The 16,507-nt window shown below is 45.3% G+C and overlaps 1 protein-coding gene across 3 annotated transcripts in view; it reads right to left on the bottom strand.

Annotated features, from left to right (window-relative positions):
* The window catches only part of SLC45A3 (solute carrier family 45 member 3), a 32,071-nt gene extending 30,202 nt beyond the window's left edge, over positions 1 to 1,869 (bottom strand). The window contains exon 1 of one of the 3 annotated variants that reach the window (XM_081323161.1): positions 1,805 to 1,869. The gene's annotated coding sequence lies outside the window, so the exon portion shown is untranslated. The remainder of the gene's footprint in view (positions 1 to 1,804) is intronic. The other 2 variants (XM_081323163.1, XM_081323162.1) reach the window with 2 other exon arrangements.
* Between the last annotated feature and the right edge of the window lie 14,638 nt (positions 1,870 to 16,507).

Here is a 16,507-nt window from a genome sequence, read left to right as displayed (position 1 = left end):
TACTAATGGCCCCTTTTGTAAACACATAGTAAGTAATGCTTTTTTGCCTGTGGCAGTTGTGTGGTCTGCCATTCCAGCTATTTATAATCATGCCAGCTATTTAATGTCATCATTGTAATTTTTGACCACTGCAAAGAAGGAACTTGCTGATAATCTCCAAAGTAGAAGGGCATGGGATGGAAACCAAGAACCCTTATAAAAGAAAAAAGATAAGTATAGAATATGGGCTAATTTCAGGTACAGCATACTTTTCAAAAAGGCAGGACAGAAGTGGATGTACTGGGCGGGGGCAATCGTTCTGTCTTCATTTGGGTTGAAAATGCCAGATTTTGAAAGAGTCACCTCAGTGTTCTCCCATGAGTAACTTCAGTGTCATTTTGCCACATAAATCCCATTCTTCTCAGTGATTTCTGGAAATCACATCGGACCAATGATCTCTTTAAGAAGAAAGGCATTTCCCAGCTTGTCAACATTTCTTTTGAGAGCATGGAATTTAAGCTGTTGGCAACTATAACTATTATTCCTCATCAATTTCTAAAGCAGGACTGTAGAAACTTATGGCTGTCGTGTTATTGCTTAACCATAGTTCCAACTACTGCTATTGTTAAGCTTGTAAGCCGCCCTGAGTCTTCGGAGAAGGGCGGGATATAAATGGAATTAAAAAAATAAAATAAAAAAAACCTTGTCCTAGTTTCAGTAGGGAAAGTAAGAATTATGGTTGAGACACAGGTTCCTCTGTGGTCTACTGAAATTACTGAGATCAATCCTAGGAAACTTGTATTATTTGTATTTCAGTTTTCCTAAAGACTCACCGTTTAGTTAAGACTGGTTAAGATAGGCCTTCCATCATATTCTGCAGTATATCACATGGTCAGGATTTATGACAAATCACTTGATTGAAAGGAATTGTAAAAATCTGAACAGAGTACCAGCTAAGTCTCTTGTACAACTGGGATAATTAATTGAAAGCTTTCCTCATAATCAGATCCTGTTATCCTGTTAGCTTCTCAACAGGAAAAGAAAGAAAGTGCATTTTGGCAATAGAGGATTGGCTAAGTTTGCACTCTGAGTTGAACGTGGCTGCTGCAAATTCTAGACTTAGAACACACAGCATGGTTGAGAAGAACAAGGCTAACTGTAAACATGAACTCTCTCATTGGCGCTCTATACAGACAGGGTGGGGAAATCTTCCTGGCAGTCTCTGAAAATTACAGGCATATTCTTTTCCCGTTAGTCATTTATGTTTCATTTTTTCAGGAATCTCAATTTTCCAGATCAAAGATCATGGGGAATACACATGGAGTGGAAACTTCTTCTCTCTCCTATATTACACCTTTATGGTACCTTCAAATTATGCTTTCTATAAATAATACATTTTGGTTTCCAAAAAGTACTTACTGTGCATTGTAAGTAGTGAATATACAACATTAAAATCAGATCAATACCCAAGAACAAGCAAGTATATTGAGAGGGAATGATGAAATAAAGACAGTCATAACTGCTGCAAAATCCGAGATTGTTTTTTCTGGGGCCACTCATATTTTCATATTGCCCAGAAGTAAAAATAGGGATAACCATAAAAAAATAGAATCTGAACAAGTTGAAAAAACATCTAGGAAAACAGCAACGGCAAACTATTTCCATACAAGAAAACTATAGAGGTGCACTCAGGTAGTCACCAAGAATTTCAGGTAACTCTTAACCTTCAAATACAGTAATGCTAGAATTCTCTTCCTCCCACCCCAAATTCAATCTAAGCCAAGATGCAGTTACATCAAATGCAAATATGAAAAAATGATCTTACATTTGTCACCTGGGAAATGCAGTATCCAGGGGTGGCTTGCACAAGGCTCAGTGTAACTCTCACAAAGCTTTACGTAAGTCACTGTAAACTTTGGAGTTAATATAGACAGGATGATATATTTAATCACCCTGTTCATTGGCTGGTCCAATATGCAAAGGTGATGAAATTCATAACTCTGCCCAATGGTACTAAGCCACTTATTTCCCTACTGCAGCAAAGGAGAGGCAGGATACTAAGATTCTCCCTCCCACCACCCACTCATCCACCCTCCTTTTATCTGGGACAAGCTGCCATTTGGCTACTCCACTCATCCCAAAATAATCAACAGCAGTGAACATTACACCTGGACATTTTGCAACTTAGCTATGTAACATTTATGAAAGAGTGATGGCTTATTTGCTTATCTTCCTCCTTTCAGAGTCCCTGTCTTGTTTTTCTTCATTAATTGCTTAGATTTTTTGTTTATTTTACTTTTTCAGAAATTTGGCAAGATAAGCAGATACCTATGCGAAAGAGAGCATGCATGCTTAATTTCTTTCTCTCTTTGGGTGAAGCATTAATTTACAAGGAGCGATAGAAGAAGCAGGATTAACCAAAGCTAACTGGAAATGAATATGAGAATTCAATGCCACCTATGGATTTGATTCTGTTTGAGAAATATAACTGAGGAAGAAGACTCAGAAAACCCTATGGGCCTCCCAATATCACTTCACACAAAAAAACATTTTAGTAAAGCTAGCTTGCTAACTAAGCCCTATTCAACAGTTATATCTGAAGATGATTCACGATTAATTCCCATTTTGCAAAATTCAACAAAACAGTTATGGTAGAGAGAGTGAAATGATAATGCTGCTTTGGAGTGAGACAAAACCTGCTCCTTTGATTCAAAAATCTAATGTCACTAGATGACAATAATGAATACTTTTCAAATACAAGGATTAAAGAGATTGTTCTCAGAAATCAAAAAGAAATGAAAAAAGCTGCATTGCATGTTTCCTTCCTGAGACAGCTAAGTCCACATGCTGTTATATTTAACTTTTTCTTGCCTTTCCTGTAATACATTAGGCTGCACTTAAATGGCTTTCAAAACATGAAGCTGGGTTTTCCTTTTTCTGCACTCATACCTGTCTGCAGTTCAGAACCTTTGTGTCTTTTGCACATGAACATGGACTTTAACCACAGAGATTAGAAATTGTTTTTCTGAACACCCAGGTAACAACAATAGCAGTGTTAAGTAACTTTAGGTTCAGAAATTAATGGCTTCTATGCTCTTAAGGTGATACTGCAGTATTGTCTACCTGAACATAAGGTAAATCTGACCCACAGGTTCGGGATATGTGTGTGTCAAATTTCTTGTATCCAGAAACACCTGATTGAAAAGGACACGGAAACTCTCTTGGCAACTAGCAATACAGACTAGCAATCACTATATGGCAGTAGATTGGAGAGAAATCAGAATTGGCTGCCATTAAGAAGAGAGTGAAGTTGCAATTCGGAATACTACAATACTGTATGTGGGAAGTGAATTTTGATGCTTGCCAAGCTCAGTAGCTAGCATCATCAAGCAAAATTGTTAGTCAAAGAAATTGGCTGCAAATATATAAGCTGGAAGGAATCTTTCAAGCACCTAGGACACTGCATTTTAACCTACCCATTTTAACCTATTTTTAACCCATTTTTAACCTATTTTTAAATCTGTTTTAACCCTTGGTTGACTTAAGATTTTTTGTAAAGGATATATACTGGAGAGGCTACCATTGTTTTACCTACATTTTAACAAGTCTACAAGCCAGGATTACCAAGAATGGGGAAAAGGAGAAAGAGACAGCATGTTCACTCGGCAGCAGAGAGTTCTCCCAAGCCACTGAAGCAGCAGAAAATGGAAGATTTCACTGCAAATAGACAGCCTGCTCCAGTAAGTAACTCATCTGTATGTGACTCATTGGAATGGGTTTTACAAACTGAACTTGAAAGCAAAAGGGCATATAGACCTTTCTGTTTCTCTCACAGAAAATAGCTCCCCTCCCTGGAATTCAGCACCCGCTTTTCCTGCACAGGATGGGATAGTAACAAACTTAGTAAGGGAGAATGAAACAGATCTCCTTTCCAGACAATGTTTGCTCACAGCTCAAACCGTAAATTCAATCTACGAACTTTTATCAGTTGTCGCAAATAAGGTTGACTGCTTGAAAGAGTCTTTTGCAAAGTTTATCAGCAGTCAAACAAATGTTGCAGAAGGACCCAGGAGAACACATAATGATAGACATGGGATGGCTAATGCAGAAATGGAAACTAGAAACAGGCCCCTCTCTCCCTTCTATAAATGAGAGAGGAAAAAATATCCACAAAGACAATCCTCAGTCAGATAGTTCTAGAGGTGACCATTGTAACCTCAGTTTACAGACCAACCAGGTTACCTTGCAAATCTATGACAACAGAAGGAATAGAGGACATCGGAGTGATAGAAAAGCTGTTAGGCGGTCTCTGAGCCAGCTGCTCTGCTGCGAGTATACTGATTGATTTCTTACATGCAGAGTGGCTGCCAACAAGAAAGCAGTGTATGTGGATTTTGTTATCCTTCAAGCATAAGTCCCTCAATGCTTTTTAGAATGAAGTGCTTCCTGAGCAGTTTTTCAATATTTCCAATACGTGTCTTCCGCTCAGGGAACCTGCACCCACTCCTGGTTCAGTCTTTCCATGAGGAAACTATTGCTTTAAATCCAAGCGGCAACAGACCTCATACTGATAAGTTTGAAGCACGGTCAGCTGAATCAACCTTGAGAAAACAGAGAAGTGATCCACAAACAGAGTTACCCACAGTCACTGCTTCTGCTGAGGGCATGCCAGAAGAAATGTTGATAGACTTCAACAATATATTGCCAGAACCTGAGCAAGCTAATTATACACAGAGATTGGATGCTTTAAAAGAAGCATTGACAATAACTACTCAATCTAATGCATCAAATAGCAATTATAACTATCCTTCAACAAGTGCCCCTATGAAGAACTTGAACTGACTATATGAAGGCCAGTGTAAGAAAAACACTTTAAACATCATGTCATGGAATGTAGCTGGGTGGTATCATTTCAGAGGACTTAATCCCTTTGATCCTCTGAAAGATAAGGATATTATATTGGTGCAAGAGACTTGAACTATTGATGATCTCCTGCTTAATGGCTATTATTCATATAAGCTGGAAGCAAGGCCAGGCAGAGGCCCAGGGAGACTGAAAGGAGGGCTGGGTATATTTATTTCTACCAACTTGAGAGCAGAGTCCACACTTATTACCCCTTTAAACCATTCAGCTATGGCCCTTCTCCTCAAGTGGGACTCAGTCCTGCTTTTGATAATTAATGTTTATCTTCCTCCTTCACTAAGAAAAGCTGAAATGGGGCTTGGCAGTTGTGGTCCCAATTTATAAAAAGGGAAAGAGAGACAACCCTGCCAACTACAGACCAATAAGTCTGCTAAATATAATCAGCAAACTGCTGTATGGCTGGAGGTGGAACACTACGTTAATAAACAACTCGTGGAACACCCAAATGCCAGGGTCCTACTAGGGGGAGACTTTAATGCCAGATTGGGACCAGATGATTATATATTATTTGTGAAACATCATCAATACCCACCTTTGGGGGTCCCTATACAAACCAATGCCCCCCTCATACAACTCTCTAGACATTAGAGCTAACTATGCTGACCTCTGTCTTGCTAAGTTAGCAAATAAATTTAACTTCTTCGTATCTAACGGCTCATGGCCTGGTGACTATTCTGGCGAGTTTACATTCATGGCAGGGTCCAAAACTAGCACCATTGACTACATCTTAACTTCTATTATATAGAAGTTACATTATATAGAAAATTTTGAAGTCCTGCCTTACCTAGAAAGTGATCATCTTCCTCTGTGTAAATACATGAAGCCCTTTATCAGGCAGATACCCTCCAAGGACCAGTTTATCCCTGCAATCTCTACAGCCAACCTAACAAGATGTCGGGTCAAATGGACCCAACAACTTGATCAGAAGGTAAGGAGAGCCCTAACAGAGGATAATTTTCAAAAAATCTGCAAGACTGGATATGGCAATAAAGCAATTCTTAAACAGTTACTTACACTTAAAAAACAATTCAAGCAATTGATTGCATTCAAGAAGAGACAAGACACAAGGTCTTCCTGGGAACAGCTCATCATGGCAGCAAAGCAAAAGAACTCTTCTTTATTTTGGTGTCTAATAGCTTGCCACTCTGAAAGAATCTGTACCCCATTAGACTGTCATATATCTCCTATAACCTGGGAACTTCATTTTCAGAGAATGTATGAAGACCCTGTTGTGACTCAGGGCCAGCCTGTGGTTTCGGCAGCCGGCTCAGATGTGTCGGATGACTCAGATGAGGGGGAGGAGGACCGTGTGGGAGACGAACCGGTTGATGATGGCGTGGAGGCTTGGCAGAGTTCCCAGCCGGGGCCCTCTTCTCAGCTGTGTGAGCCCGATAGTGCGGAAGATGATGACCCACAGCTGGCCCTGTTCAAGGACGCCCGACGCAGGAGGCAGTCGAGCAGGAACAAACAAAGAAAGAATGTGGGACTCCTCGGGAGGAGGCACAGGGAGACCACGCCCTGAGCTCTCTATAAAAGGAGTGTTTGGGGAGGGGCTGGTTGCTGAAAGCAACTTTTCCGCTTGAGAAGACAAGCTCTAGTGTTTTTGTTAACTGCATAATTAAATCTTGGCAGATGCCTTTTAGCCTTGGACGCTCTCCAGTCTCTTCTTTCTGAATAGGGGTTTGCCTTACTCAAGGCCAGAAGAGGGCTGGTTCAGAACAGTTTGCTTTCAGCCCCCCACCCCTTATTACTACGATGGAGCCGCTTCTTGCCGAGAATGCCCAGCTCACCCAGCAACTCACTTTGCTGGCAGCTCAGGTGGCACAACTGCAAGCTCAGGTACATGCTGCACCCCCACCCAGGAGGAAATGTCAGATAGCTATGCCGGATAAATTTGCTGGTAAACCAGAACTGTTTCCTGCCTTCCTGGGACAATGCCAGCTTTATATCAGCGTGAGAGCAGCTGATTTCCCCACTGACCGAGATAAGGTGGGATTCATGTTGAGCCTTCTGTCGGGAGATGCAGCTCGTTGGGGCACGCCTCTGTTGGCACAGCCTAGCCCTTTGTTGGATAACTTTGGGGGGTTTTGTGACCATATGCGCCTCATGTACGAGGACCCGATTAAGGCGCAGACCGCCACCCGACGCCTGAAAGCTTTGAGGCAGGGTCAGCGCCCTCTACAGGCCTATATCAGCGATTTCCGGCTGCTTAGCCAGGATTCCGCCTGGAATGAGGCTGCGCTCGTGGATGCCTTTCAGGATGGCTTGTCAGAGGAGATGTTGGATGAGCTGGCCCGCGTGGACATTCCCTCAGACCTGAATGGGCTGATCCATCTTTGTCTGCGGATCGATGCCCGGCTGCAGCAGCGTAAGAGTCGCCGTGCCACCCCACAGACCCCTGCCGCCTCTGTTGTGCGTGAGCCCCCAGTCCAGAGGGAGGAGCCAATGGAGCTGGGTGCCGCCAGGTCCCGTCTATCGGTGACGGAAATGGACAGACGACGATCGGAGGGGTTGTGTTTTTACTGTGGGGACCCTGGACATTTGGCTGCTTCTTGCCCGAAGAAGCGTCAGCGGGCGTCAGTGACCAAGCCTGCCCCGAGAAAGTCCCCTGCTTTGCTATCGGGAAACGGCCCGAGCCCGATCTAGACGGTGTGAAAGATCGGGCGACCCACAACGACCACGCCGAGCGACGCCGTTCCGACGGTGCCTGTGAACCTCCACGGCATTTGATTCTGGAGGCACGACTGATCCTTCCTGGCAAGCCAGAGGGGATTCCGGTCCATGCCTTAATTGACTCTGGGGCTACCACTAACTTTATGGATTCGGCCTTTGTGGCCAAATGGGCTGTTCCCCAGTGTCCAGTGGATCCGCCCATGCTTGTGGAGACCATCGATGGTCGAGTGCTCCTGTCCGGGCCTATTACGGCCGCCACGCAACCCGTGTGTATGGCCATCAGTACCCATGTGGAGGCCATTCAGTTTTACGTCACTTCGGATCTGCACTTCCCCGTGGTCTTGGGACTGGCGTGGCTCCGGGCGCATGATCCACAGATCTATTGGTCTCAGAACTTGGTCACCTTCCCAAGTTTGCAGTGCGTGGACCACACTCGCCATATCTGTGCCGGCCAGGTGGAGGGTTCCTCAGGGGTTTCCTTGCCTCCCGAACTGTCCGACTTTGCTGATGTGTTCAGCGAGTCAGAGGCGGACCAATTACCCCCGCACAGGCCCTATGACTGTTCCATTGATCTAGTCCCTGATGCGCCTCTCCCAGTGGGGCGTTTGTACTCCATGTCGGAGCCCGAGTTGGCTGCATTGCGGGACTTCCTGACAAAGAATTTGGCTCGTGGTTTCATCCGGCCCTCGTCCTCGCCAGTGTCTGCGCCCGTGCTCTTCGTCAAAAAGAAGTTGGGCGAGTTACGGCTTTGCTGTGACTACCGGAAACTCAACGCCATCACGGTGCGTAACCGCTACCCGCTGCCCCTCATCCCCGAGCTCTTGGACCGACTCCGGGAGGCTAAGATCTTCACGAAACTGGACCTGCGTGGAGCTTACAACCTCGTCAGGGTTCGGCCGGGTGATGAGTGGAAGACGGCGTTTGGTACTCGCTATGGACATTTCGAGTACACGGTGATGCCGTTTGGCCTGACCAACGCCCCCGCTGTGTTTCAGCATTTTATGAACGATATCTTTCGGGATCTGTTGGACCAGTTTGTCGTGATTTACCTGGACGACATCCTGATTTACTCCCCGTCGCGTGAAGCGCATCATCAGCATCTCCGTCAGGTCCTGCAGCGCCTCCGGGAACATCGGCTGTTTGCCAAGTTGGAGAAGTGCCAGTTCTACCAGGTGACCATCGATTTCCTGGGTCACCGCATTTCTCCTGAGGGCATCGCCATGGAGCCGAGTAAAGTCGAGTCGTTGCAGAGTTGGCAACCCCCGCGTCGCGTGAAGGACGTTCAGCGACTCCTTGGATTTGCCAACTACTATCGGACATTCATCCCTGGCTTTGCTGCCTTGACAGCCCCCCTCACCCGGCTCCTGCAGAAGAAGACTCGGTTCCAGTGGAACGCCCCCGAACAACAGGCGTTCCAGGCTTTGAAGGACGCCTTCATGAAGGAGCCCATCTTGAAACATCCCGACCCGCAACGGCCGTTTGTCGTGGAGGCGGACGCCTCCGACATTGCCATTGGGGCCGTGTTACTCCAGGCAACGACGCCCAGCGGTACCCTTTTCCCTTGCGCGTATCACTCTCGGAAATTGAACCCCTCGGAGCGCAACTATACCATCTGGGAGAAGGAGCTGCTGGCCATCAAGGCGGCGTTCGAGGCTTGGAGGCATCATCTGGAGGGGGCGCGGCATCAGATCGAGGTCCGGACGGACCACAAGAATCTGGAAAGCCTGCAGACCGCTCGGAATTTGAATCAACGCCAGATCCGGTGGTCCCTCTTCTTTGCGAGGTTTGACTTCCGGGTGCGGTACATACCAAGCGGGCACAACCAGAGAGCGGATGCTCTGTCCAGAAAGCCCGAATACACCCGAGCGGAAGACAAGCTTCCGCCCAGGACAGTGATCCCCGTCGAGTCTTTTGCTGCGGTGCGGGAGCCGGTGGATATACGGGCTCGGATCCGGGAGGCGCAGCAGCAGGAGGCGTGGGTGGCTCAGCGGAAGGAAGAGGTGGGGCCAGATTCGCCTTGGTCGGTCGCGGATGGACTCCTGTATTATCGTGACCGGCTCTATGTTCCAGGAGGGCCACTCAGGGGACTCGTCCTCAGCCAGTGTCATGATAACCCAGCTGCGGGGCATTTTGGCCTGTTCAAGACTCTGAACCTGGTCTCCTGTACCTTCTGGTGGCCCCGAGTCCGACACGATGTCCAGTCTTATGTCACCTCCTGCATTCCTTGCAGGCAGGCCAAGTCAGCGACAGGGGCCCCGCCTGGTTTACTGCAGCCCTTGCCAACACCCAAGAGACCCTGGGGGGCTGTGTCCATGGACTTTCTGACGGATCTACCCCCATCCTCCGGCTTCACGACAGTGTTTGTGGTGGTGGACATGTTGACCAAGATGGCGCACTTCATCCCCTGTCGCGGCTTACCGTCAGCTCGCACCACTAGTCGCATGTTCATCCAACAGGTGTTCCGGCTGCATGGCCTTCCCGATAGAGTCGTCTCCGATAGGGGGGCCCAGTTTACAGCCCGCTTCTGGCAGGAGTTGATGCGGGCATTGGACATTAAGGTTTGCCTCTCGTCCGCGCATCATCCTCAGACCGACGGGGGTACCGAGAAGGTCATCGGCATCTTAGAGCAGTATCTGCGCTGCTACGTTAACCTGCAGCAGGACAATTGGGTGGACTATTTGGCCATAGCCGAGTTTGTCTTTAACAACTCGCAGCACACCTCCACGCAGATGACACCGTTCTTGGCCAACGTGGGTTATCACCCCCGGTTTTTCCCCCTTTCTCCCGTGGACTCATCGGAGCCGGCAGCGAACGAATTTATGGCGGAGTTACAGGCGATCCATCGGTTGGTGCGACGGCAACTGGAGAAGGCCAAGGCCGACTACAAGAGGTTCGCCGATCGGTCGAGAAGGGATACGCCTCCACTATCGGTGGGGGATCGGGTCTGGCTGTCCACCAGGAACCTACCATCCACTCGGCCGGCGAGGAAGCTGGACCACCGTTACCTTGGACCGTTCCCAGTCGAGGCCGTCATCAATCCGGTCGCCTATCGTTTAACTCTGCCACGTTCCCTGCGCGTGCACCCGGTCTTCCATCGGTCCTTGTTGGTCCCCGAACAACCGGCCTGTCCACTTCGCCAAGCGGAACCTCCCCCATCAGGAACTCGTGATGGAGGCAGCACCCCCGAGTACGAGGTCGCCAGCATCCGGGATTCCCGCTGGCTGAAAGGTCGCTTCCAGTACCTGATCGAGTGGAAAGGGTACGGGCCGGAGGACTTCACATGGGAAGACGCGACCGCCGTTCATGCCCCTGCGTTGGTGACTGCGTTTCACGAACAGTTCCCATCCCGACCGCATCCGGATCGGCAGACCCGGGGGAAGGGCCCTGCGGTGCGGGATAGTGTTGTGACTCAGGGCCAGCCTGTGGTTTCGGCAGCCGGCTCAGATGTGTCGGATGACTCAGATGAGGGGGAGGAGGACCGTGTGGGAGACGAACCGGTTGATGATGGCGTGGAGGCTTGGCAGAGTTCCCAGCCGGGGCCCTCTTCTCAGCTGCGTGAGCCCGATAGTGCGGAAGATGATGACCCACAGCTGGCCCTGTTCAAGGACGCCCGACGCAGGAGGCAGTCGAGCAGGAACAAACAAAGAAAGAATGTGGGACTCCTCGGGAGGAGGCACAGGGAGACCACGCCCTGAGCTCTCTATAAAAGGAGTGTTTGGGGAGGGGCTGGTTGCTGAAAGCAACTTTTCCGCTTGAGAAGACAAGCTCTAGTGTTTTTGTTAACTGCGTAATTAAATCTTGGCAGATGCCTTTTAGCCTTGGACGCTCTCCAGTCTCTTCTTTCTAAATAGGGGTTTGCCTTACTCAAGGCCAGAAGAGGGCTGGTTCAGAACAGACCCCTCCAGCGAGAGTACAAGGTCTATAATGAAGGATTTACCTGAGTGGCCTCCAGTTTCAGAGTCTGAAATTAAATCCCTCATTGGCCAACTCAGGATCGGGAAGGCTCCAGGAGCTGACTTCATTTCAGCCGAATTACTAAATAATAATATGGAGTGGTGGATACCCATCCTAGCAGTGCTATTCACCTATATCAGGGGTGTCAAACTCATTTCATTGAGGGCTGCATCAGCATTGCGGTTGCCCTCAAGGGGCCGGGTGGGTATGGCCTGGGTGGGCGTGGCCTACTGGGTGGGCGTGGCTAGAGTGCATATGGCCTACTGGGTGGGCGTGGCCAGCTCTACATCGTTCGCATCAAGGGTGCCTATGGGGGCCTGGGCAGGAGTGGGACAGATCTGAGGGTCTCTGGCAGAAGGAGGGTCTCTGGGCCAGGGCCAAGGCAGTGGGGGCCGTTCCCTCACTGTTTCCAGGATGGCTTCGCGGGCCACATGAAACCACTTCGCGGGCCGGATTTGGCCCCCGGGCCTTGTGTTTGACATGTCTGACCTATATTGACTCCACCAGCCATGTCCCAGAGGAATGGGGCTTGGCAATTGTGGTCCCAATTTATAAAAAGGGAAAGAGAGACAACCCTGCCAACTACAGACCAATAAGTCTGCTAAATATAATCAGCAAACTCTATGCCAAACACCTTCAAGATAAATTAAAGGAGTGGCTGGATCTTGAGAACCTGATTGCTGAAGAGGAGAGAGGGGAGAGGCACCATAGATCAGTACTTAGTTTTTCATCATTTGATTGAAAAATATGCATCAAATAGACCTGTATCATTATACGCTGCCTTTATAGATCTTAAGACAGCTTTTGACATGGTTACAAGGACTAAGCTATGGGAGAAGCTGGAAGCTGCCTCAATTGATCACAGACTCGTCCATCTGTTACATGCCTTACATACCAAAACATCCCTCAAGGTGAGGTGTAACATGCAAGGGTCTCTCTTGAGATCAGTTGAAACTCAAAAGGGGGTTAAACGGGTGCATTTTGGCCCCCTTGCTCTTCAATTTTTACATAAATGATACGGTAAAATGGTTAAATAATCCAAATTACCACCCCCCAAAAATAGGTGATGCTGTGATTCTCTCCAGGACTCCAGTTGGCCTTAAAAGAGCCTTGCAAGCCCTTGTCCAGTATTGCAAATATAATAAACTGGACATAAATTATGAGAAAACAAAGGTTATGGCTTTTGCAAAAAGGCCAAAACGGTACTCATGGTATTTAAATAGCCACAAAATAGAGCAGGTAACCATCTTTAAGTACCTAGGGGTGGTCATTCATGCCACTGGCTCACAAAAAGCCTATGGAGAATACATGGCTGCCTCTGGCCAACGATCAGTGAATGCCATTCTTAAATGTTTCCGCACAAAGGGAGGACACTATGTTCCAGCTGCAATTAAGCTCTTTCTGGTAAAGTCGCTAGCACAGCTTCTCTACAGGACCTTGCTCGGACCCTCAGCTTCATGTTTTATACCACTGGAAAGAGTTCAATCCAAATTCTCCATATGCCGCGCTGTGTCCCAAATGTACTTCTGCACCTGGGGACAGGATTGATAAAAGTAGAAGCAAGAATCTGTATAGCTTCCTTAAACATCTGGCTAAGGCTTAATTGCTTTCCACAAGGCCTTGCTCCATTAATTCTACAAGATAAATTTTCCTCTTCATGGATCAAGGCAGTCAAGTCCAACCTTGCCAAACTAGGCTTCTCGTCAGCCTCAATTCTCAAATTGGACTACGACCAAGCAAAACAAACCTTGTGTCAAAGGGTAAAGGACATCGAGAGGCAAACGGACTTAGGTATAGCTCCGCTGTTTCTGGCTCCAGACTCTATTAGATACATGGTTACATCTGCCAGGTATCTTAGTCAGTTGTAGTCAGTAAACCACCGGAAAGCATTCTCGCTTGCATGGTGCCATGCGTTTCCATCGGCCGTTCTGTACGGCAAGTATAAAAAGACACCACTGTCTGAAAGACTTTGCTCCTGTGGCTCAGGAGAGGTGGAGACCATTGGACACATACTCCTTCAATGTTCCTTCTATAGAGCTATTCGGAAAAACCAAATCCTCCCCATAATTGATAGGTATCCTGGTCATTCGGAAAGTGTTTATCTCCAGTGGCTGCTTAAGGATGAGCAGGCAGTGATCACAGCGCAGGTGGATAGTGTCTGTGCAGCAGCATTGGGGATTCGCCAGAAACATAAATAATCATTTTAGATCTTTTTAATAATTTTTATAATTAATTTCATTATGTGCTATATCTAATTTTAGACTATACTCAATATATTTTTATTGTCAGGTCAGTATGATTCAGTTTTTCTGAAGCTACCTAGTTTTTGATATACTGTCTGTAAAACTAGGCAGACCTTGGTCACCCATTGATTACATGATTAATTGTAATATATTGCTATGTCCCCTTGTGATGGTTCTGTTTAGTTTTGTTTTATTTGAATGTTTAATCTATGTGTTGGTCTTTGACTGTAATAAATTGATTGATTGATTGATTGATTGATTGATTGGCAAGAAAAGCCGTAAAATGAGGTAAAATTCATTTAGCTACTGTCTTGCTTAGCAACAGAAATATTGGGCTCAGTTGTGGTTGTAAGTCAATGTACAACTACAACTGAGCCCAAAATTTCTGTACTACTTGTACAGGAATAACTGTATTAGTTTTTACATTCTACCTGCACAGGTAGAATTAGGAGGCAATAATTTGATATGTCAGTGATTATTTCTCAGTTTACCAAATACAAAGACTAATATGATAATTTTCTATATTCTAGCCATAACAGTTCCTACTGATCTAAAACCAGTCTCACATTTAAATGTCAATGCTTTAATTTAAACTTCCATTTTTGAGATACAACACAAATGAAACTAAGGCTAGATGAATGCTATGGAAAGAAAGGTAGGCTTGCTACATCACTGTCTAGACTGATACACCACTATCTTACTAGCAAATATAGGAACTAAAAAGTTTAGGTCAGTCTTTCCCAACCTTGTATCCTCTCCCATGTGCAATTGTGCAAAGAATGGGAAGACTGTAAACATTGTAATTCTCTGCCACTATAACTGATGCAGCCTTAGAATTATGTGAGTTGTGGTTCAACGTACCTGTAGGCATCAAAGTTAGGAGGGAAAGAGCCCCTAGAATAGAAAACATCAACTGAATCATACCTCAAAAGAAAACAGGATCTGCCAGTGTATAACATAATAATGTTGTATGTGCAAAAGTTACACTCAAAGTATTCAGTGCTGTTTTGTACATGTTTTAGTCAATTATTATTATACTTATTTACTATATAGACTGCCTTCAGGAATATTTTATTCACTTATGCCTGATTGAATAAAGATCATTTGCATACCAAATAATATGTGGTGCTCAAATAATACAATTCACAAAACTGATGCTATCATTTTGAACCTTCTCCTTATATAATATGCAAGAGGGTAACACAAAATCACCTCAGAATTGTTAGAAGATATGTCATAATTTCAAACAAATCTGTTATACCACTCAGACTGCTCTATAGAAAAAGGATTAATGTGCTTGTCATAAAATTGATCATTGGAAGAAAAAAAAGACTTAGAGCAGAGTAAAGTGAGCCATACAAACTAGGACCCAGATTGTTTGGGGCAATAAGCTGACTTTGTAATAATGCCGCTTGGGGGGGCCCCGAAAGCCCTAATAAGCAGGCATATACATAGAATGAAGGCTATTGCTAAGCACATTGATTTGTGCTTCTTAGATTGTAAGCCGCCCTGAGTCTTCAGAGAAGGGCAGGATATAAATGGGATAAAAAAAAATCTGTTTATAACAGGAGGAATGGCTTAAATCAACTAAAACAGCTATAAGTAAGGCTCACGTAAGCTACTTTCTAAGTTAGGAGAAAGCCATCTTTGAAAATACCCAATGTATTCATGTGGTTCAATGTGTCCTGTTTTCATCAATTTTTGGTTAGAATGATTTTGAAATATTCAAGACTAACAGAGAATAAGGATTTAGTGAAAGTGTGTTCAACCTTTTGGCTTGCCTGCGCTGCATTGAGTGAAGAGGAATGTCTTGGGCTGCCTGCATATAAAATAAATATAGTTAATGTCTATAAATAGCAAACTTCCTTTATTTTCTTATATTTTTTATTACCATCTTATGGAGCTGCATTGTGTGCTTAGTCTGCTTATATATACACACAAACATACAGAAGTGCATGTGCCACTTGTGTTTAAACCTATACAGATTCATACATACTGGAATAATGATGTCACGTCAGATCTGAAATTGCAGACTGAGCTACCTCCCACTCATTCCCTTTTTTACTAGTCATTTCTCTTCTAAAGTGCCAGTACTACTGACCAGTCATTTTAGGCTGTTAAGAGTGTAATCTCCAAATACCCATATAGCATAACACATAGCAGCTATAATACATTTTATCTTCTGACATAATTTTGTAATATCCAAGAGGAAGAGGTTCATGAGTGCAGAACTCCAAAGATTTTTATGAGTGAGCCTAGATCACTCTTATCAGCTCACTAGCTCTGAGCTAAACCTATCTGAAAGCAGCTAAGCCTACTCATCACTCAAATATTTGCAATTTCCATTATTGCTGCAGCAAATTATGGGTATATGCTTGTTTTAGCAGGTGCCCAATACTTCAGATAATCCCAAGTAAAACACTAGGGTTATATCCCACTCCATCATAAAGACTTAGTACTACTTAAAGTCCATTATTCGGTTTCCCCAAAGCTAAGGTTTGTTGTTGTTTTTTTAAACCTAGGCAATAGCTTTTATTGGATTAACTTCTGCTGATATAGGAGTGTGCAAACTTGATTTTCATAGGCCTGTTCCACAAGTAAAGCTAACAAAGTAACACAAACACCAGTCTGCTTTTGGGTACTGCAAGTTATTATTTTTTTTAAAAAAAGACTCACATAGATTATTACTGATTTACAGTCAACATATAGCTTGTGTCAGAAAGTTAAGGGATAGT

The sequence above is a fragment of the Vipera berus genome, assembly GCF_964194415.1.
Source record: "Vipera berus genome assembly, chromosome: 3".
NCBI classification, from domain to species: Eukaryota; Metazoa; Chordata; class Lepidosauria; order Squamata; family Viperidae; genus Vipera; species Vipera berus.
The sequence above is the reverse complement of the archived record's forward strand: the minus strand, read 5'-3'. Positions and strand labels throughout refer to the sequence as shown.